This window comes from Equus przewalskii, chromosome X (genome assembly GCF_037783145.1).
Source record: "Equus przewalskii isolate Varuska chromosome X, EquPr2, whole genome shotgun sequence".
Classification (NCBI taxonomy): domain Eukaryota; kingdom Metazoa; phylum Chordata; class Mammalia; order Perissodactyla; family Equidae; genus Equus; species Equus przewalskii.
In genome coordinates, this window is record NC_091863.1 from 102,997,769 (window position 1) to 103,022,397 (window position 24,629).

Sequence of the window (24,629 nt, forward strand, 5' to 3'; positions counted from 1 at the left end):
ATGAAATCATAAGGAAACCATAAAACTGTAAGACTATAACACTATAAAGGTGATTATAACACTATACTAGTAACCATACTATAACTAGAAGAACAATAACTGCAACTATAACTATATAACTTTAAATAAATTTTATAATTACAGCAATAAATCTATAATTACAATAAGAATATATAACTAGAACTTTGAATCTAAAACTTTGACTCTATAACTGTAAATACAACTGTATAATCATAATACTATAAAATATATCAAACCACAATCAGTATAACCATAACACTATATGTACAATGCAAACTATATCACAAATACCATTAAATATAACTATACATATAACATTAGAACTATAACTATAGAACCAGAACAATAATTATAATATGATAACTATATCTCTATTACTAAATCTATACACTATAAAATGATTGTAACTCAATAATATGAACTATAAAACTATAACTAAACCTACCATTCTATTATTAGGATGGAAACTAAATACCTAGAACAAGTACACTATAACTAAACCTATGATCTATAGCAATAAGTATAATTTAAACTAACACTAATCTTATAACTATAATACTACAATTATAATGATAACATAATCACCATAACTACAACACTATAACTATAGAACTCTATCACACTATTATTATAACCATGGCAATAACACTAGAACTATACCAATGATACTATTAACATTAAACTTATATCTATTGCTATTACAATACTAAACTATAACACTAACAATATAACTATTATCACTAGTAGTATAATACTAACACTCTAACTACAACTATAGCACCCAATGTATAACACTAGTACCAGAACACTATAACTCTATCACTATAAATATAGTGCTAGTATTATAATTATGATAAATGCCATATAATTATAACTCTAATTTCTAACACTTTAACCATAACTCTATAAATATAACTAAAATTTTAAAACTATATTACTATATCATTAACTATGTAACTATAAAAATAATGATAAATATTCTATAACTATAACTGAAATATAAAATTTTAACTAAAAAATACACACTTTAACATTATAACTAAGGTATAACACAAACTTTATAATACTAACACTATAATGATAGTGATAACTATAACTATATCACTACAAATAATACTTTATCACGATAAATATAACTAAACATTATAAATATAACTATTTCACTGTAACTATAGAACTACATTGTAAGTATAGTGCTATCAGAATAAAATAGCTATAGCTCGATAACTGTAACTTGATAAGAATAATTATAACTCTATAACAGCAACTATAACACTACAACTAAAATTAAAACAATGACGTATAACTGAAACTATGACACTATAACTCTAACTTTGTTTTCATAACTATAACTATGACTCTATAACTATAGTCATAAAACTGTTGCTATAACCAAAACACTACAGCTACATCCTTAATTCTATCACTATAGCATAACACAATCACTACTATAATAACATTATCATTCTCACCATGTTGTTAACATCAAAACTATAACGCTGTAACAATTAGCATCTGCTATAACTCTATAACTATAATACAATTTGTATGAGTATTAGTATAACAGTATAACACCACAATTATAACTATAACGCTGAACTTTGTTACAATAACACTATATACCACTAGTACCATATTCATAACTATATCAGTATGACTATTATCACTATAATTATTATTATAGAATTATCACTGCTACTATAAAATATACATATGAATATAGCTCTATAAATATAATTATAAATCTGACCAAAAATATAACGTTATCAGTGTAACGTTATCATTATTTCAATAATAATCTATCACTTTAACATTAACACATAGTTTTAGTGTTAGAGTTATACCTATAGTTCTGTACTTGTAGTGCTAAAGTTACAGTATAGTGCTATAATGGTGATATTATAATTATAACAATCATTATGACTACAGCATAACTATATCAATAGCTCTGTATCTATAATTATACAATAGCCTTCTAACTATAACACTAACAACTTCTAAGACTGTAAAAATAATGATAGCACTGTAAATATAATGATATCACTGTAATAATTATAGCATTAGAAAATTATAGTATTAAAATAGCACTATATTTATAATTATAGCATGGTAACTATGTGACAGCACTATAGCTATGATTTAGTACTCCAAATGTAACTATAGCCCAGTAGCTATCATTCTTTATAACACTATAACTAACACCATAATTTTATAACTAAAATTTTATAACTCACTACAGTCCTAAACTATACTACTAAAGCATAACACTAATAGTATAACTATAATCACAATGTTATAACTATAACAAAACCACAATCATTACAATGTTAAGACTATCACTATAAATATATAATTATAACAGTACAAGTATATCATTATAATTACAATTATGTACCATTATAACTAAAACATTATAAACAAAACCATGAGTATATAATTAAACTTTATAATTATGACACTATAACTATAGCCCGATAATTTAGGACTAAATTATATAACACTAACAATATGACTATAACAATATAACTAAAACCATAACATTGTAACTATAATCAAACCCCTATCATTACAATCATCAGACTATCACTATAACCATAAAATTATAGTGATAACTATTGCAGTACAACTACACCATTGCAATGACAACTATAACGCTATAACACTAACACTATGACTGTATTAATAACACTATAACTATAGCATTATAGCAATAATACTAGCACTACCCTTATAACTATAGGGTGATAACCATAGCTATAAACATATACCTATACTGTGATAACTCTGTAACCATAACAATAAATCTTAAACAATAACTATTATTCTAAAACTAAAACTATAAACTTGAACACTATGACTCTGTGACTTTTACTATGTAACTATAACTGAATCTATAACTATATTTCAAAAGTCATAACAATAGAATTATAATATAACAATTTAATTCTGACCATAACGCTGTAACTATAGTATTTTGTTGTTAGTCACATGGAGTTGATTCTGACTGCTAGCGACTCTATGTACAGCACTGCAGAACCCTGTCTGGTCTTTTGGCACCATCCTCTCATCTTTTGGTGCTGCATCAGATAATGCTTCACAACTATTAGTTGGGTCTTCTTGGCTAAGTTTTTGGAAGTAGGTGACCAGGTCCTTCTTCCTAGTCTGTCTTAGTTTGGAAGCTCTGGTGAAACCTGTCCACCATGGATGACCCTGCTGGTATTTGAAATACCAGTGGCATAGCAATCAGCATCTCAGCAACACACAGCCACGGCAGTACAATAACCGACAGAAGAGTGGTGTGGTTCCCTGACTGGGAAACAAACCTGGGCCACAGTGGTGAGAGCACTAAATCTTAACCACTAGACCACCAGCGCTGGCTAAGTATAGCATTATAACACCACAATTATAACTGTAATATTACCATTATAAAAGGCCCATGATAACTATAATACTAACACTATAACTATATCTGTAATCTTGACACAATATCTATATCACCACCGTCGTTATTATAATTATAACTCTATCTATAACACTATCACTGTAACTATAAAACTAATATTATAACTATAAGACTAACAGTGTAACCACAACTTTTATCATTGTAAATATAATTATAGTGCTATACTGTAATCTTAGTGCTATAATAGCACTGCAACTTTACAACTGTGAAACTAAAAGTATGATTATCAATATAATTAAAATCCTTTAATTACAAATGTAACAGTAAAATGGTAACTCTACAATTATAACACTGCAACTATAATTGCAACACTGTAACTAGAATACAACACTATATCTACAACAATATAACTGTCACTCTAACACTGTAACTCTAATAGTATTAATATAATACTATAAAAGTAACTTTATAACTCCAAGTCTATTTGTAACAATGTAATTCAATAACTATAACTAAATAACTACAACCATAATACTATAACTATAGCTGTATAGTTATAACTTTATTACTCTATTACTATAACACTATACCTATACATATAGTAGTCATAGTGTACATGTAATACATATAATAGTTATTATATATACATATTCTCACACGATGAGCATTCCTGGCTAAAAAATACTTGTAATCTTAAAATACACTTTGCCACTAAAAGAAACAATGACAAAGGAATCTTTGAAAAAATGGCTTATTCTGCTTTTGGAGCAAGCAGTAATCAATATAAGCCTGGAAGATCTTGTCATACCAAATAGGATGATACCAAACACGAATTCAATCTAATCAAGCCTTAGCACTCACATACAACTTACAGAAAACATGAGGGATAGCAACATAAGTTAAATTACTTGATTAAAATGTAAACAGACATCCAAAATGTAAAGCATTCTATAGAACAACTGCATTTTCTTAAACTAATCAATGCTACAAAAACAAAATTAAGTGGAGGATGCTTTAGATTAAACAACACATAAAAGAAACCATTGAGCACATTTTATAGAGCAAATATAAATCTTAATTCAAACAAATCAAGTACAAAAGTACTATTTTGAGAATACTGTGGAAATTTGATTATGACCATGATCTTAGATAAAACCAAGGAATAATTGTGAAATTTTTAGATGTTATGATGGACACAAGGGCTGTACAAAATTATACATTTTTGGAGATGCTTAGCAAAATATGTAGGATGAAATGATGCCGGAAATTTTCTTTGAGAATTTTTTATCAAAGAAAAGAAAAATAAGGTCAATTGGTTGGTAAAATCTTGATAATCTTAGAATGTGGGTAACAGCAGTATGAGATTCATCATACTGTTCTACACATTTGTGATTTGAAGTACTTTACAACAAAAATTTTTTGAAAACATGAGGTTATTATGAGCAGCTTCATGAGAATGTATTGGAAGTTTTTACGGAAAAAGTAATGTCTAAAAAATAATAAACAGCCAAAACAAACTAATAAAGAAATATGAAACCTGAATGATCCCTTAATCATTAAAGAATAGAGTAGTAATCAAAATATTTCCCCCAAGGGCTGGCCCAGTGGCACAATGGTTAAGTTCCCACGTTCCGATTTGGCGGCCTGGGTTCGCCAGTTTGGATCCTGGACGCGGACATGGCACCACTCATCAAGCCATGCTCAGGCGGCATCCCACATAGCACAACCAGAAGGACCTACAACTACAATATACAACTATGTACTGGGGAGAAGAAGAAGGAAAAATAAAAAATGATTGGCAATAGATGTTAGCTCAGGTGCCAATCTTTAAAAAAAAAAGAAAGAAAGAAAAATAAAACTCAAAAAATCTACAGTCAAATCCCTTGGATTTGATTACTTTGAAAGTGTTTTAGATACAAAATGAAAATTTTAAAAAAGTGCATTTTATATCAATAAATAGTTATAAATGCAATGTTATACAGGAACACTGTAATACCATTAAAATATCAAATACTTTTATGAACTGAATATTCGTATACACCAAAATTTATACATTGATGCCCTAATCCCCAATGTGATGCTACTTGGAGATGAGGCCTTTATAAGGTAATTAGAATTAAATTGGGTCATGAGGGTGGGGAAAAAGAAAGAAAAATCTTTCTCTGTGTCATGTGAGAACACAGCAAGAAGGTATGAAGGCAGCCATCTGCATACCGGGAAGAGAGTTCTTATCAGAAATTGACCACACTGGCACTCTCATCACATACTTCCAGTCTCCAGAACCATGAAAAGGTAAATTTCTGTTATTTAAGCCACCCAGTATGTGGTATACTGTTGTGGCAGGCCAAGTATACTAATACAAATAGCTAGGGAAAATTGTAAAATTTTAAAAGACCCTAGAGATAATCTAAATAAATGGAGAAATGTACTATGTTCATGGAAGATTAGGTATCATAAAAATGTCAATTTTTTTCAAAATTGATCTGCAGACACAATGAATTTCTAACTGAACTCCCAACATGAGTTCCCATTCAAGTTTTCATAGAAAAACTGAAGTCAATTCTAATATCTATATTGAAGAGCAAGAATTCAGGAATAGTCAAAAGACACAAGGAAAAAAAACACAGAAGAGAGTACTTGTTTTCAATACTTTTTATAACATTATACCAATTAAGACTGCAATATTATTTAAGAGACAGAAGAACTCACCATTAAAACATAAGGAAGAGCCATAAAAACAGCCCTACACGTATGTAGAAAATTAATGTGTGTCAATGTCAATATTGCAGATGAAACTTTTGAAAATTGACTATATCAGTGGTGGACATAGTTCATCAAGAAAGTTGTTTATCCTTTTCAATTGCCACACAGTAGATTACATTTCTCAGAATTCTCTCAAGGCAGAGGTAGTGACCTGATTGAGTTATAGCCAATAAAAAGTAAATATGTGTCATTTGCGCTTATTCTAAGCTTGGTCCACAAAACCTTCTTTGCCTCCATGTTTTTTATTTGCTCTCAAACACTCGATGCATAAAAACATAGAAAACTGGAAAACACACGTTAAAGATCACAGTGATACAAAATAAAACCAACTTGATCAGCAGAAAGCACAAATATTGGACACAGATGAAAAATACACTTTATTGTATACAGCCATTGATAATGCTTGGTTGGTTTGTTAACGCAATTTATGTAAAACAAAAAAGCAGACCCATACCTAATATCACTCACAAAATGTAATTCCAGATGGACTAAAGGAATAAAGGCAAATAGTAAAACTATAAAGTATTTAGAAATAAATACGAGAATAACACTATGGGAACAAGAAAAGAATCATTTTTTTTTCAACAAGATATTTAAAGTATTGATTATAAAGGAAAATACATGAAAGAAAAATTTCTGTCCATCGAAAAACACCCTGTGTATTTCCATTCTGCACAAGATGATCATAGATCCATTTTTACCTGTTCTTCCTTGTGGAGCATAACTATAAACAGTGGAAATGGTGCAAGACAAACAAAATAAGTCTCTGGAAAATGCTAATTAAAAAGCAAGATTGTTTGGAATCCCTTGACTGGAGAAACAGCACAACAGCAGGGTGTATTACATCTACCCACTCAACAGAGGAATGTCAGTTATATACAGTGTTCCTGTACTCATGACTTAGCAAAGAAAACAGCTAAGGTAGGCTCATTTCTCCCCTAGATCTAAGGGAAGTGCGTCTGACAATATCAAGCACCAGACACCGCCAGCCAAAGTTATCAATTGAGAGCCTTGTCAAAACAAACAGACAGGGGAGACACTCTCCTTTTGTACTGGGCCTGAGACTTCGCTTTTCCATCCCAGAGATTCTGAGGAAGGTGGAGCCAGCAGGGGAGACTGAGCTACAGCATATAGCCTGGTCTGGGAAATCTCTTTGTCATGATGGCTTGAAACTCTCCTCTTTCTCCAGAAACACTGCCACTGATAGGCAGAATCAGAGAAAGAGACCCAGCCACAAGAATTGGGCAAGTCTGTGAAGCCTCTTTTTCTGAAGGAGATCAAGACTTGTCTCCGGAAACCACAATTGGTGGGTAAAATGGAAAAATGATGCAACCACAGAAAAATGCCTGGTCCTGGAAGCCTCTTTGTCTCCACAGGCATGAGACTCTCATTTCCCTCCCAGATATACCTGGATGGCAGTCAGAACATGAAAATGAGACCTTGTCACAGAAAGAAGTCCAGTCTAGGAAGCCTGTTTGTCCCAAAGGGCCCAAGACTCTCTTCTCCCACCCAGAAGAACAAGGGCAACTAGAGGGCACTTGGAAAGAGATGACAGGCCATCCGCATTGACAGACACCGAGCAACCTAGTCTGGAGAAACCTCCTCCAGTCCTCCCAGGCACATGACTAGGGACCAGTAGGAGGCCTGGAAAACCAGATAAACCAAGCAGACCAAAATAACATCACAAAGGCTCTGACAATTAAACTACTATTAGAGCCCATAAAACAAGAACAAGACCTGCATGCTGAACGAAAACAGTGACTATCTGCTAAAATAAAAGATTTAAATAGAACCCAGTGTCTCCAAATATGAGAGACATAAGTCTATGATATAATTGAAAATCATCCATCATATTAAGAACCAGGAAAATCACAACTATAATGAGAAAGGACAATCAACTGATTCCAATACCAAGAGGAAGCAGACAATACAATTTTCTGACAAGAATTTTAAAGCAGCCATCACAACATTCATTAACAAATACAAATTCTCCTGCAACAAATGAAAAAGTAGAAAATCTAAGAAGTAGAAGTTATAACAATGTTATAAAAGTAAATTACAAAACTGAAAAATGTAATAACTGAAATAAAAAATTTTCTTGATGGGGCCAGTAGTAGAATGGAGATGAAATTGGATAGAATCATTGGATTTGAAGACAGGAAAATAGATTGATCTTATCTGAAAAACATAGAATATTGACTGGACATAAATAAAGAGCCATAGACTTGTGGGACAATAAAGATTCAATATTCACACCATCAGAGTTCTGGATGGATAGGAGAAGGGAAACAAAACTTAAAGACCGTTTCAAAAAATAACGAATGAAGACTTTCCAAATACAGAGAAAGACACCAACTTATTGAGTCCAAAGAAGAGCAAATCCCAAATAGGATAAGCACAAACAAATCTATACCAAAAAATATTATAAATAACCTTTTGAAAAGTAAAGACAAAAAAAAAATCTTGAAAACATCCAGAGAGAAATGAGGCATTACTGATATGAGGACACTAATTTGAGTAAGAGTACATTTTTTCTCTGTAACCATAGAGGCCACAGGAGGTGGCACAATGATTACCAACTGCTGAAAGGAAAGGTTTGTCAACTGTGAATTTGACATCTGGCTAAAATATCCTTTAGGAATGAGAGAAAATAAAGAAATTCTCAGACTAAGGAAAACCAAATATTTGTAGCTAGCAAGCCTACCCTTAAATATTGGCTAAAGGAAGTTCTTCAAAAGTAAAGGAAATCATAAAAGAAAGCTTAGAGCATCAGGGAGGAAGAAACAATGGAAGGAGCTAAAATATGGGTGCATAACATAGACTTCCCAATTTCCTCTGAATTTTATAAATAATATTTGACTACTAAAATGCAAATTACAATACTAACTGATACTCGTGACAATGATATTTAAAAGTGAGGAAGGTAAAGGGACCTAAATGGAAGTGAGGTTTCCAAATTTTACTCTAAATGGTAAAACATTATTGTGAATAGACTGTGATGAGTAACATAAGTATATTGTAATACCCATAACAACCACTAAGAAAGATAATACAGACACTTCCAAATCCTCAGAAATGCAAGACTAAAGGAACAAAAGAATGAGAACCTTAGGAAATAAAGAACAGAAAACAAGAAAAAAAATGAAAAAAACTAAGAAAATGACTTCAAAATGTAAAATGTAGGCAGATTGAAAGCAAAAGGATGGAAAAAGATATACCATGCAGAAATTAATCAAATAAGCATCAGTGGCCATATTAATACTAGACAAGTAAACATGAGAATGAAATATAGTAGAAAAAGAGGGACATTACATAAGGATAAAAGAACCAATCGACTAGGAAGAAATAATGATCCTAAATGTGTGTTTTAGAAATAGACAAATCCACAATTTATAGTTGGGGACTAGAAAAACTCTTCTCGGTAAACTACAGAACTATTAGAAAATCTGCAATGTTATGGAAATCTGAACTACATCATCACCCAATAGGATGTAATTCACATATCTAGAGCACACCAAACAGCAACAATAGAATGCATATTTTCCAAGCACCCAAGGAACACTCACCAAGATAGACCGTATTCTAGCCCATAAAACCAATCACAACAAATTTAAAAATATTGAAAACATACAGTGTTAACAGATCATAATTTAATCAAACTGAAATCAATAACAGAAAAACAAGGAAGTCTCAAAGCACTTGGAAATGAAACAATACACATCTAAATATTCCATGAGTCTAAGATAAAATCTCAAAGGAAATTTTGAGAATATATACAACTGAATGAAAAGGAAAATTTAAAAATATCTAAATATGTGGAAGGCAGATAATGCAGTGCTGAGTAGGAAATTTAGAGTTTCAAATACATGTGACAAAATAAGAAAGAAGACAAGAAGAACCAATATCAGGATTGAACACGGGAATATGACTACAAAGCCTACAGCCATTAAAACAATAATAAGGGGTATTATAAATTTACGTTCACATTTTGAACAACTTAGAGGAAATGGACTGATTGCTTAAAAACCACAAACTATCAAAACTCAACCAAGACGCAATAGATAATTTTAATAGCACTATTGCCAATAAATAAACCAATTTCTTAGTTTAAAATCTCCTGAAAAAGAAATCCTCAGCAAGATGCTTTGACTGCAAAATTTCAAAAACTTAAACAATTAACACCAAATTTACACAGCTTTTCCAGCAAGTAGAAGTGTGAACACTTCCAAACTCATTTTATGAAGCCAGTATTACCCTGATACTGACACTAGACAAAGAGAATACAAAAAAGCCCTACAGATCAATATCTCTCATGAACTTATATGCAAAAATCTTTCACAAAATTTTACATGACTGTATTCAACACTGTATTTTTAAAAAGTATATACTATGTCCAGAGGGATTTACTCCAGGTATACAAATCCACTTCAAAATTCAAAAACTCAATCATTGTAATATACCATATCAACAGTCTAAAGAAGAAAAATGATATGATTATTTCAATAGGTACAGCCAAAGATTTGAACAAAATCTAATAGCCATTCATAATAAAAAGTCTCATCAAGTTAGGATGAGGGGAAATTACTTTGATGTAATAGAGCATCTACAAAAAAACTAAAGCTAACAACACACAAATGTGAAAGAGTGAATGCTTTCCTCCTAAGATCATGAATGAGGCAAAGATATCTGCTTTCACTATGTTTATTCAATATAATACTGGGAGTTCTAGCCACTGCAATAATGCAAGAAAAAGAAATAAAAGGCATACAAATTGGACAGGGGTAAATCTGCATGATCACAGATTTACAATGGATCCTTAGATGTCATCTCAAAAGTAAAAGCAACAAAGAAAAAATCAAACAAATTAGATTCATCAATACTAAAGACTTAAATGCATTAAAGGAAGCTATCAACAAAATGAAGATATCCTACCGAATGGGAGAAAATATGTGCAAATCATATATCTTTAAAGATCTAGTTTCCAACATATATAATATATAAACACTCTTACCATTCAACAACAAAAAGACAAATAACTCAAGTAAAAATGGGCAAAGGTCTTGAATAGATATTTCTCCAAAAAAGATATACATATAAATGGTGAACATGTGAAAAGATGCTCAACATTATTAGTCATTATGGAAATTCAAATCAAAACCACAAAGAGATATCACTTCACAACCTCTAAGATGGCTATAACTAAAAAAGAAAAATTATCAATTGTTGGTAAATACACGGAGGAATTAGAATTCTTGTACATTGCTGATGAGAATGTACAATAGTTGAGCAGCTATAGAAAATAGTTTGATGGTTCCTCAAAATGTTAAACAAAAATATATTATTCAACAAGTATACGCCTAATGATCTAGTATGTTAGAACATGGATGAAACTCAAAAATATTATGACAAGTGAAATATGCCAGACAAAAAAGATCATATATTGTATGATTCCACTGGTATAAAGTTTCAGAATATGAAAATCTATAGACAAAGAAAGTTGATTAGTAGTTGCAAGGGGCTGGTAGAACGGAATTGGGAGTGACTGATGAGTATGAAGTTTTCTTTTTGGGAGATGAAAATGTTTTTGAACTAGATAAGGTAGTGGTTGCATCACATTGTGAATGTACTATGTGCTACCAGATCGTATGCTTCAAAATGTTTAATTTTATGTTATGTGAATTTTATTTCAATAAATTTTACCAACATAATAGTTACAAAAATTAACAATTCAACTAGGAAATGGGCAAAAGAAATGGGGAGACATTTTACTGAAAAGGATAAAACAGATGGCAAACAAGCTCATGAAGAGATGTTCAACATCATTAACTATCAGGGAAATTCAAAATAAAACTACAATGAAGTATGAATGTACACCTAATGCCTAAATATATATATAATTACAGCATAAATGCTAGTGAGGCTTCATATGAATTGAATTGCTTATATGTTGTTGAGGGGAATGTGACATGGTACAGCATGCTCTAGAAAATAATTGTGGAATTTATTATAAAATGAAATGTAATTACCATCCAACCCAGCAATTGAACTCTTGGGAACTTATCCCCCCAAAATAAAACGTACGTTCACACACAAAAAAATCTGTACATAAATGTTCACAGGAGTTCTACCCTTAATATCCAAAAACTGATATCGGTCCAAATATCCTTCAACAAGTGAATGATTAAACAAACTGGTACATACATATCATGGAATACTACTTAGTAATGAAAAAAGCAACAAACTATTTAGACATGTAACAACTTGGATGAATCTCCAGGAAATTATGCTGAGTGAAATAAGCCAATCTCAAAATGTTATGCACTGCTTGGTTCCATTTATGTTACAAATGTTGAACTTACAAAATTACAAAAAACCCACCATTGTGGAAAAATCTTACTGATAGTGTTATGGTGTCTTTGTATAGGAAAGATAGTTGTAAGCAAGACAGAAAAATTCCCCTTTAGGGTAAGTACAACCCTAACATAAACTATGACATTCTTTTCTGGGTACTGGTCTCTAGATACCATTAGTAAGTAAGCTTTAAATTTGTAAGAAATTGTTTTGAAGTGATGGTTTGAATTCTGCTTTTGGAGAAGAGAAAAACCTTAAAATGAAATGTATCACTTTCTTCAGCTCTCTGCTCAAATGTCACGTGATTAGCAAAGGCTTCCCTGACCAACATACACTCAAAAACCAGCCCTGAACTGTCACTTTCTGTCCTCCTTACTCTGTTTTTCTGCGTAACACTTATCACCATCTGGCATACTATATATTTAATTTTTTATTTTTGCCTCTCTTTGCCCCACTTGGATATAAGCTCCACAAGAGGAGCTTTGTTCTTTCACTGTGATATTCCCCACATGCAGAAAGTTACTGGAACATTATATGTGTTCAATAATTATTTGTTAAATGAATATATGAATGAAACATTTAATTATAAGAGAATGCTTTGTTTGTCTTTTGGATGATCATAAATGCCTCTGTAGAGGTTTTATCCCAAGAATTTGCTGACAAGTATAAATTAGACATTAGAAATATTTAAATCATACTCATTGTAAAACTGTATTTGAAATACATTGTTAGTTCTCTTTTTAATCCAAAGTTGCAATATCTTTCATTAAGCAATAAATTGCCTGGTTAACACCTATAAGCAGATTAGTGTAAGATCTCAAATCTTTGGGGTATAAATATGAGATAGTTTTATTTTTTCCAGGAAGTAGTATCAACTATTTTCAGTTCAATTCTTGCTCTCTTCCTAGGCATCCTTTACATCTCAGTTAAATCCCATAATTTCCATAACTTGTGGATATGAAAGCAGTCTCATTTCAGTCGTCTTGTTGTGTTAATATTAAAGTTTAATCCCTATTTATTCTCATGTTCTTCTTCTTGCCTGCTGCCATCCTCTCCTCACTCCAAGATATTTAGTAATGCCAGAAGGGATGGGGAGGTCTTATCTCTTCCAAATCTCTGTTTTCTGAGAATACGTTTCCTTTATTGGGGTGGAGAACAGAGTGTTTTAAAAAGTGTAGTCTCCTGAGGTGCCTGCTCTGACAAGGCTGCAGTCATATCCTTAATTAAAACGCCTTTCTATCTTGTTGTCTAGAGTTTAGGGTTAGATGTGGGTATTAACATGTGACACTGAGAGTTGTTCTCTTGTGAGATTTAGCTAATGTGGCAGCATTGTGCATTGTTTCTCTGATATATGTGACTTTGCTCTGTGCCTTAATACTGGTCTGAAGTTTCCAAATTCATCTTATCCTGCGTGACCCTTAATACAGACACAATAATACATTTAAATTTCTTCCTCCATACTTTTCAGTAGGGCAATTTGAGTGCAATATCCCTTGCTATTTTTCCATATGACTGCTCCCCCATGCCATATCTCTAATGCTATTCCACCTCTGATAATATGATATCGTGCATCAAGCCTAGAGGCTGTGGACACATTCAACTATGGATTTAAATGTTGGTATCCACGTCTTGTAAATACCTGTATTTCATAAATGATTTTCTCTCCCTTGGCTTCTGGGAGAAAACCAGATAAGTGCTGATACCCTATTGGCTACTATACATTCTTTTGCCTCATCAAGTGTTATTTTATGGATTTTCATGTTGACAGGAGCGGGTAACTAAGATGGAGTCAAACAAGACACTTTTGTATAAATTTAAACTTTAGTTAAGCAAATCCAACAGTCAAATATAGTGTAGCCAGAAGGGAGGAGCATAAATAAGGGTACCCCCTCAAATGTTTAGAAAGGTGTTACTAAATTTGACAAACCATAACAATCTTGTCTTAGAAAGGCATTTTTAAACATTTTAGTGTTCAAGATGTTTTAAAGATCCTCTATCATAAAAGTTGATCTATTTTTACAGATGTAGAATAGTGAAAGTTCCAGCATCCTCTGAGATTTGCCTCACTCCATTACACACTTTACTTACTATTTAGCTGTCTCTCTCCCCTGGCTAACCGTGAACTCTTTAAAAAAAAAAAAGAATGTGACATCTATTTCTGTATATTCACCTGCAAGCTCAGGGTCAAAATGTATGTGGCTCTTATGAAACATTTGTTGAATAAATTTTTTTAAACCTCGTACTAAAGCCTCAATAATAGGGGTTGGCTTTATGTCATTTTCTTTGTCTCTTTAGTCATGATGCTGTATGCACACAGTGATTGACTCTTAGGCCAGGAGTTAGGATTTTTAAAATACAAAATGCTTCTACATTTTAAAAGGAAAGCAGGGGCTGGCTTGATGGCCTAGTGGTTAAGTTTGGCACACTCCACTTTGGTGGCCTTGGTTTGGCTCCTAGGTGTGGACCTACACCACTCTTCAATGGCCATGCTGTGGCAGTGGCCCACATCAAAAATAGAGGACGATTGGCAAAGATATTAGCTCAGGGCAAATCTTCCTTAAGCAAAAAGAGGAAGGTTGGCAACAGATGTTATCTCAGGGTCACTCTTCCTCAGCAAAAAAAAAAAGGAAAGCATTATTTAACAATATAATTAACATTTATAGACAATTATTAACTAGTGAGCACTGTTAACCAGAGATTCCATGAAGACGGTCAGATTAGAATTACAATCAGCTAGAATTGGAACAACCCCTTTAGTTGCAAAAGTAAAGTATTTTTATCAGGGGTTTTATCTACAAAAATAAGCAACACAGAGCAAGTACTCAGAGAAATTTTACTCTTTTATATAGTTCAGTTAAGATTTTAGCATAATACAGCTTCTTTTTTGAATTTTAGCCTAATAAGCCTAACTTTAATTTTAATACCTCAGCAGTTTCTTCCTAAGCCCCTACACATTTCTCTGGTTTATTTTTAAATCTGAATATTGATTTAAATTTTTTGATCATGTACATTTATTTATAAACATCCTAGTACATCAATCTTTCCACTACCCTGATTTCCAGAGGATTATGGACTCCAGAATGGCTGAGAAGATACATGTTTCGATGAGTAATGAACCATGGTTACGTGTGAAGTTAAGTAACTTTCCCTGAAGTGGTATCATAAGATCCCATTAAAACATCACTGAAGCATTATACAGTATTACCCTTCCAAATACAATGTTGGTAATGTTAACAATAATTTATGGTTAACTCAAACAAACCGAAGAGGTCAGAAAAGATCACTAATGGAGCCATTATGATGGTAGCTCCAAATTCTGTCATATGAGACATTGGTTCTTTCCAATCGTCAATGGCTTAATATTAAAAAAAAATTTAAAGCATGAAATTACATAAAGAGAAAAGATAAAGAATGACCTTTTCTTTTCTGTAACATTCTACCAGGAGTATTATTACCATAATGATACTTTTTATTGAGTGCACTTACACCTTTTACAAAGTGCTTTTATCTATTCCCAGCTTCCTAATAACTACCTCATAAGCACTTTGATACAGATTTATCCCATAATCAATCGATAGGAACTTGATGAGTATTAGCTCTGTACCCAGCATTGTGCTAGGTACTCTGGATGTTATAAAGAAGTATAAATATAATACTAAAATCCATAATAATAGGAGACGGTCATTTAAGCGATGTTTTGTAACCAGTAGCCCATTTTCTATTACACTTTGGTTTAACTATGACTCATTTGGGACTACTGTTGCTTCTGGACTAACAAGAGAAAACCATCTTTCATGGAAGTTTATTATCTGCACACTTTTCAAGATAAAACTATAATTACACCTTTAGAGTAATTCAACATATTTCTGAAAATACATACACTCATCTATATCTTAGGAAAATAATAGCATACAAAAAATAAGAGATTATAATGGTTCCATGCAAGTTTATTATAGTTTCCTAATAATTATCTAGCAAAAAGAAAAAAATGTCTTTTTGTCTTGAATTAAAAATCCCTATCTAAAGTACACTAAAAGGCACATAATCAAAATCCAAAAGTTGTAGATTCTGCTGATAATATATTCATTTCAATATTTTAGAAATTTACTGTATATCATCTTTCAAAACAATACCATTAAAACCTAATGATTCCTAGGGCCGGCCCGGTTGCGCAGTGGTTAAGTACACACTTTCTGTTTCGGTGGCCCGGGGTTCACCAGTTTGGATGCCAGGTGTGGACATGGCACCGCTTGGCAAGCCATGCTGTGGCAGGCGTCACACATAGAAAGTAGAGGAAGATGGGAACAGATGTTAGCCCAGGGCCAGTCTTCCTCTGAAAAAAGAGGGGGATTGGCAGATGTTAGCTCAGGGCTAATCTTCCTCGAAAAATTAAAAAAAAAAATTAAAAAGCAAAGGAATACTTTATTAAAAAAAATAAAAATAAAACCTAATGATTCCTAAACTATTTTTGAATATTGTAATTTTATTTTAATCTTAGTGGAAAAACCTGATACTTTATTGAGCTAACGCTTCCTTCACAAACTCATTTAAAATGAGCATAGCTTTCTCCAGTTAAAAATTAAATGAATTAAAGAGGACGAGTATCCTCCAGGTCAATTACGATAACCTCCTGTCAGAGTGGAGGATATTTTATTGTAGACTACAAAAAATCATCCTTGAAATACATAGTTAATATATACATTGCAAATTGTTGTAGCTATAGTCAAGAAAGACATAACTTTACCCTAAAATTTTGCAAACTATTTTTTGTATCATGATGATTGCTGACTAGATACATATCTTCATTTGTTCCATAAATTTCCTTTAGTGCCTCCTACCATCTTCAAGCGGATGCATTAGTCAGAGATTGAATTGTTGCAATTCAAAGCCAACATCACTTGTTATATAAATGGCAACTTATCTTAAGTAATTATGCAATAGGCTGTAACTAACTGAAATATGACCATTGCCCATTTGTCTCACTTCTCTTCAGATCTGCTGCATGATTGTTAATGTTCACAACAGTGCAGTAATTGAATTTTAGAACATTAGCTATATGATTGTTATGATCATAAACTATCATAAAATGGAAGTCCATGAAATAAAATCCTAAACTTAGAGTTTATAAAGAAAAATTATATCAGACCTTTTGCTCTCTTCTCTATGCCCTCTATCTCAAAAAGCCTACAACAATGATGTCCACGTTGCTTGAAAAAAATTCTCATTGAAACTATTTTTTTGTTTCATGGAGGCTTTTAAATATTCCTGTTAATGAAATCACTGCTAGATCCATTTCCCTCTCTCTTGTTTATATCATCTCCTCAAATCAAATCCTCTCATATCCATTCCCTAAATCTCAGCTTCTAGACTTAATCACACCATAATTCCTGACATAACCCTGACTTTCTACTCCCTCCTGTGGTGGCTCAGTTTAGAGTACTATGTGTGTGTTCTGCATTGTTTTGTCATGATGTGGTTCACTGGTTCTTAAGTCGCAAATTACCAGTTCTTCAAAATGAGCCACTACATCTCAAATTACTAGAGAGAAGATAGGTGCTTTTAATAAATTATTTTATTGAAGTCATATTGGCCTATAACATTGTTTAAATTTCAGGTGAACATTATTATATATCTGTTTCTGTATTGACTGCATTGTGTACACCACCAATAGTCTATGTTTATCTGTCACCATACATATGTGCCCTTTTACCACTTTGGCCCTCCCCCAAGCCCCTTCTCCTCTGGTAACACTAATGTGTTCTTCTTATCCATGTGTTTATCCTCCATATATGAGAGAAATCATACAGTATTTGTCTTTCTCTGTCTGACTTATTTTGCTTAGCTTAATACCCTCAAGGTCCATCCGTGTTGTCACAAATGGCACAATTTTGTCTTTTTTATGGCTGGGGAGCATTCCATTGTATATATATACCACATGTTCTTTATCCATTCATCCCTTGATTGAGTTGCTTCCATGTCTTGGCCATTGTGAATAACACTGCAATGAACATAGAGGTGCATAAGCCTCTTTGGATTGTTGATTTCAAGTTTTTTGTATAAATACCCAGTAGTGGGATAGCTGGATCGTACAGTATTTCTATTTTTAATTTTTGAGAAATCTCCATACTGTTTTCCATTTGGTGGATTGTCTTTTCATTTTGGTTATGGATTTCTTTGCCTGGCAGAAGCTTTTTAGTCTGATTCAGTCCCATTAGTTTATTTTTCCTTTTGTTTCCCTGGCCTGAGTAAACATGGTATTTGAAAAGATACTGCTAAGATGGATGTCAAAGAGTGTACTGCCTATGTTTTCTTCTATGAGTTTTATGGTTTCAGGTCTTACATTCAATTCTTTAATTCATTTTGAGTTAATTTTTGTGTATCATGTAAGATAATGGTCTACTTTCATTTTTTTGCACGTGGTTGTCCAGTTTTCCAAGCACCATTTGTTGAACAAACTTTCCTTTCTCCATTGTATGTTCTTGGCTTCTTTGTCAGAAATTAGCTGTCTAGGGTCCAACCCAGTGGCGCAGTGGTTAAATGCGCACGTTTTGCTTTGGCAGCCTGGGGTTCCCAGGTGTGGGCATGGCACTGCTTGGCAAGCCATGTTGTGGTAGTTGTCCCACATATAAAGTAGAGAAAGATGGGTACAGATGTTAGCTCAGGGCCAGTCTTCCCCAGCAAAAAGAGGAGGATTGGCAGCAGATGTTAGCTCACAGCTAATCGTCCACACACACACACAAAAAATTAGCTGTCCATAGATGTATGGTTTTATTTCTGGGCTTTTGATTCTGTCCTATTGATCTGTATGTCTGTTTTTGTGACAGTATCATGCTGCTTTCATTACTATAGCTTTGTACTATATTTTGAAGTCAGGGATTGTGATGCCTCCAGCTTTGTTCTTTTTTCTCAGGATTGCTTTGGCTATTTGGGGTCTTTTGTTGTTCCATATAAATTTTAAGATTCATTATTCTATTTCCGTGTAGAATGTCATTGGCATTCTGATTGGGATTGCATTTAATCTGTAGATTGCTTTAAGTAACATGGACATTTTAACTATGTTTATTCTTTCAAATGGAAAGAGTGTGGAATATTTTTCCATTTCTTTATGTCTTCTTTGATTTCTTTCAATAATGTCTTACAGTTGTCCATGTAAAGGTCTTTCACCTCCTTGGTTAAATTTATTCCTAGATATTTTATTCTCTTTGTTGAGATTGTAAATGGGATTGTATTCTTCACTTCTCTTTCTGCTAGTTTGTATTAGTGTATAGAAATGCAAGTGACTTTTGGATGTTGATTTTGTATGCTGCCACTTTGCTGTAGTTGTTGATTATTTCTAATAGTTTTCTGGTGGATTCTTCAGGGTTTTCTACATATAGAATTGTGTCATCCACAATCAGAGTTTTACTTCTTCTTTTCAAATTAGTATACCTTTTATTTCTTTATCTTCCTATTTCTCTGTCTAAAACTTCCAGTACTATGCTGAATAAGAGTGGCAAGAGTGGGCACCCTTGTCTTCTTCCTGTTCTCAAAGGAATGGCTTTCAGATTTTCACCATTAAGTATGATGTTGTCTTGAGTTTGTCATATTTGGCCTTTATTATGTTAAGTCACTGTCCTCTACACATTTTATTGAGAGTTTTTATCATATATGCATGGTGGATCTTGTCAAATCCTTTCTTTCCATCTATTGAAATGATTTTTCTTCATTTTTTTAAATGTGGTGCATCACATTGATTTATTTGTGGATGTTGAACTATCACTGTATCCCTGGAATAAATCCTACTTCATCGTGGTGTATGATCCCCTTAATGTATTGCTGTATTGGTTTGCCAATATTTTGTTGAGGATTTCTGCATCGATGTTCATCAGTGATATTGGCATGTAATTTTCCTTCTTTGTGCTGTCCTTGTCTAGTTAAGGTATCGGTATAATGTTGGCCTCATAGAAAGAGGCAGGAAGTGTTCCATATTCTTCAATTTTTTGCAGTATTTTGAGAAGGATAGGTATTAACTCTCCTTTGAATGTTTGGTAGAATTCTCCACAGATGCCATCAGATAGCGGACTTTTCTTTTGGGGATGTTTTTGATTACTGTTTCAAGCTATATATTTGTGTTTGGTCTATGCATATTCTCTACTTCTTCTTGATTCAGCTTTGGGAGGATGTATGATTCTAATAATATATACAGTTATTCTAGGTTATCCAATTGGTTGACATATAACTTTTCATATTATTCTCTTATAATCTCTTGTATTTCTGTGGTATCCAATGTAATTTCTCCTCTTTCATTTATAGTTTTATGTATTTGAGCCTTCTCTCCTTTTTCTTGGTGAGTCTGCCTAAGGGTTTGTGTATTTTTTTTTATCTTCTCAAAGAATCAGCTCTTAGATTCATTGATCCTTTTTACTGCTTTTTTAGTCTCTATTTCACTTATTTCTGCTCTGATTTTTATCATTTCCCTCCTTCTGCTGACTTCGGGATTTGTCTGTTCTTTTTCTAGCTCTGTTGGGTGCATTTTAAGATTACTTATTCGAGATTTTTATTGCTTATTGTGGTGGGCCTGCATTGCTATGAATTTCCCTCTTATGACTGCTTTTGCTGCATCCTGTAAGACTCAGTAGGTTGTATTTTCATTTTCGTTTGTCTCCAGTTATTTTTTAATTTCCTCTGATTTCTTCAATGATTCGATGGTTTTTCAATAGCATGTTGTTCAGTCTCCACATATTTCTGACCATCCCAGTTATGTTCTTGTGGTTGATTTCTAGCTTCATAGCATTCTAGTCAGAAAAGATGGTTGGGATGATTTCAAACTTCTTGAATTTATTGAGGCTTGCCTTTTTATCCAACATATGGTCTATCTTTGAGAATGTTCCATGGGCACTTGAGATGAATTTATATTCTTCAGTTTTTGGATGAAATGCTCTATATATGTCTACTAACTCCATTTGGTCAACTGTTTCATTTAAATCTACTATTTCTTTGTTGACCTTTTGTCTGGATGATCCGTCCATTGAAACAAGTGGGGTGTTGAAGTCCTCTGCTATTATTGTGTTGCTGTTAATTTCTCCCTTTAGGTCTGTTAGTAATTGCTTTATGTACTTTGGTGCCCCTGCGTTAGGTGCATATATATTAATAAGTGTTATGCCCTCTTGGTGGAATGTCTCTTTTATCATTAAATACTGCCCCTCATTTTCTCTCATTGTCCTTTTTAACTTGTAGCTTTCTTTCTCTGATAAAATTATGGTGACACCAGCTTTCTTTTGTTGGCCATTAGCTTGGAGTATTGTCTGCCATCCCTTCACTCTAAGCGTTTGTTTGTGTTTGTTCCTGAGGTGCATTTCTTAGAGTCAGCATATTGTTGGGTCTTGTTTTTTAATCCATCCAGCTACTCTGTGTCTTTTGATTGGAGAATTCAGTTCATTTACATTTAGAGAGATTATTGTTATATGAGGGTTTAATGTGGCCATTTTATCTCTTGTTTTCTTGTTGTCCTATGTTTCCACTGTTTCTCTTCATTTGTATTTCTGACTGCCCTTTCATTTTGTTAGTCTGCTGAGAGGGACTTCTCAGTTCTCTCTTTTTGTGAATTGTAACTCTCCTATGATTTTTTGTTTAGTGGTTATCATGAGGACTGTATGAAAGATATTAGAGATGAGATAGTCCCTTTTCTTCTAGACTCTTATCTCCATTAACCTAAGCAGGTTCTTTCCTTTTCCTCTCCCCTTCTGAGTACCTGCTGTTACATATTGTTCTGTTTTTAATTTTGTGAGTTTATGGATAAGTTGAAGTATTTATCACAACTTTTGATGCTTTTTTCCCCTTTCTCCTTTAAGTTGTAATTGAGCCTTTGCCTCCCTGTTCTAGTATAGAGCTGTAGGTTTCTGATCATGTCTGTCTATTTATCTTCTTTCTCTGAACTTTGTAGACCTTTGCCTTTTTGTTGCCAGTGTGAGGGTATCTTTATTTCTTGTAGGCAAGGTCTAGTGACGATGAACTCCCTCAGCTTTTGTTTACCTGGGATAGCTTTTATTTCTCCATCATATCTGAAGGAAAGTTTTGTTGGATATAGTATTCTCAGGTGAAAATTTTTGTCTTTCAGTATTTTGAATATATCATGCCACTTTCTCCTAACCTGTAGGGTTTCTGCTAGGAAATTTGCTGAAAGCCTGAGAGGGTTTCCTTTGTAGTTTATTTTCTTCTACCTTGATGCTCCTAATATTTTTTCCTTCATCACAAAGCTCTGCCATTTTTACTAGTATATGCCTTGGAGAGGGTCGTTTTGCATTGATAAAGTTGGGCATTCAATTAACTTCATTCATCTGTAAATCTGAAAATATCCCCATGTTTTGGAAGTTCTCAGCAATTATTTCTTTGAACAAGCTCTCTGCTCCTTTCTCCCTCTCTTCTCCCTCTGGGATACCTATAATCCTTATGTTGCTCTTCCAAATTAAGTTGGATATTTCTCGAAGGATTCCTTCATTTTTTAAAAATCTTAGTTCTGTCTCCTCCTCTACCTGTAGAATTTCTACATTTTTATCTTCAAGAAGACTAATTCTTTCCTCCATAAGATGAATTCTATTTCTTAATGATTCTAGATTATTATTTATTTCATTAATTGTGTTTTTCATACCCAGAATTTCTGCTTGATTTCTATATAGTTTCAATCTCTTTAGTGAAGAGATTCATTTTATTGCTGAGTTACTTGAATTGTCTTTCTGTGTTTTTTGGTAAGTCGTTGAATTTCCTTATGATAGCTATTTTGAATTCTCTGTCATTTAGGTTGTATATTTCTTGTCTTCAGTGTTGGTTTCTGGAGAAATGTCATTTTCCTTCTGGCCTGAATTGTTGCTGGAGTTTCTCATGGTGTTTGATGAAGTAATCTTTTGTCAGGACATTTGTGGTATTCTTAGGTTGCAGATTCACCTTGTTACCTCTAGGTGGAGCAGGAGCAGGGTTTCTGTCCCCAACCCGTCTGTTAGAAGCTGTAGGTGTATTATGGGTACTTGCCCCAGGCTGGGATGCATTCAGGCACTAGTGTAGACTCTCCTTGTCAGCTGGGGCTTCCTTGCTAAGCTAGGACCACTCTTTGGTGCCTCAGAGGTGCTCTGAGCTCCCCCTCCCCACCGGAAATTCATCACCAGTGGGCTCAAAGCTACCGCGCCTATTCCTGCAGCCACCCGGGACCCATTTCCTCTTTGGGAGGACAGCTCCACTGTGAGCGCTCACTCATGCCTGGGAAGTGTTTGCCCAAGGGCACAAATCTGCTGAGGTCCCAGTTTACAATCTTCACTCTGTGGCTGAGCTTGGTGGGCATGACTTCCTCACTGAGACCTGAGCTGTGGCTGCTCCTTGACAGCCCTGGGTCACAGTGGTCTCCCCCTCCCCACCAGGAAAGTAAGCATGCAGGGATTCAAAAATAATGTGCCTATTCCCACAGCCGTGCAGACCCATTCCCTCTTTGGGTGCACAGCTGCACTGGGAGCATTCGTGCACTCCTGGGAAATGTTTTCCCCAGCACGGAGATCTGCTGATGTCCCTGTTTACAATCTGCAGTCCTTGGGGCCACTGAGCTTGGTGGGCAGGGTTTCCCTGCTGAGATCCAGGCTATGGCTGCTCCTTTATGGCACAGGGGCACGGTGGGCTCCCTCTTTCTGCTGGGAGAGCGACCACAAGTAGGGGCTAAGGGTTACCACTTCCTCCTCTTACAGTTGCCCTGATGTGTGTTACCACTTTCTGGGTACTTGCACCAGGTTAGAAAGCGTTTGTGTGTGTGCACAGGGCTACTGTGGGAGAGCATGGTGTGCTCACCTATCTCTGACACTTCCCAGGGGGCCAGTCCATCCACCCTCAGATGTACAGCTTCGTGTGTCTCTCAGTCATCCTGTTGTGCTGTGTGGGCTTCCTCCATTGGTCAATGAATGTCCATTTAGTTGTACTTCAAAAGAGGGAGAGACAAAGGGAACAGCTCACTCCACCATGTTGCTCACATCCTGCCTATCAATCTAGAGTTATTTTTGATGCTTTTTCCCTTAGGTCTTTATATTATAATTAATTGTTTGCTAACCAATTCTGATATAGAGTTGCAATTTTCTGC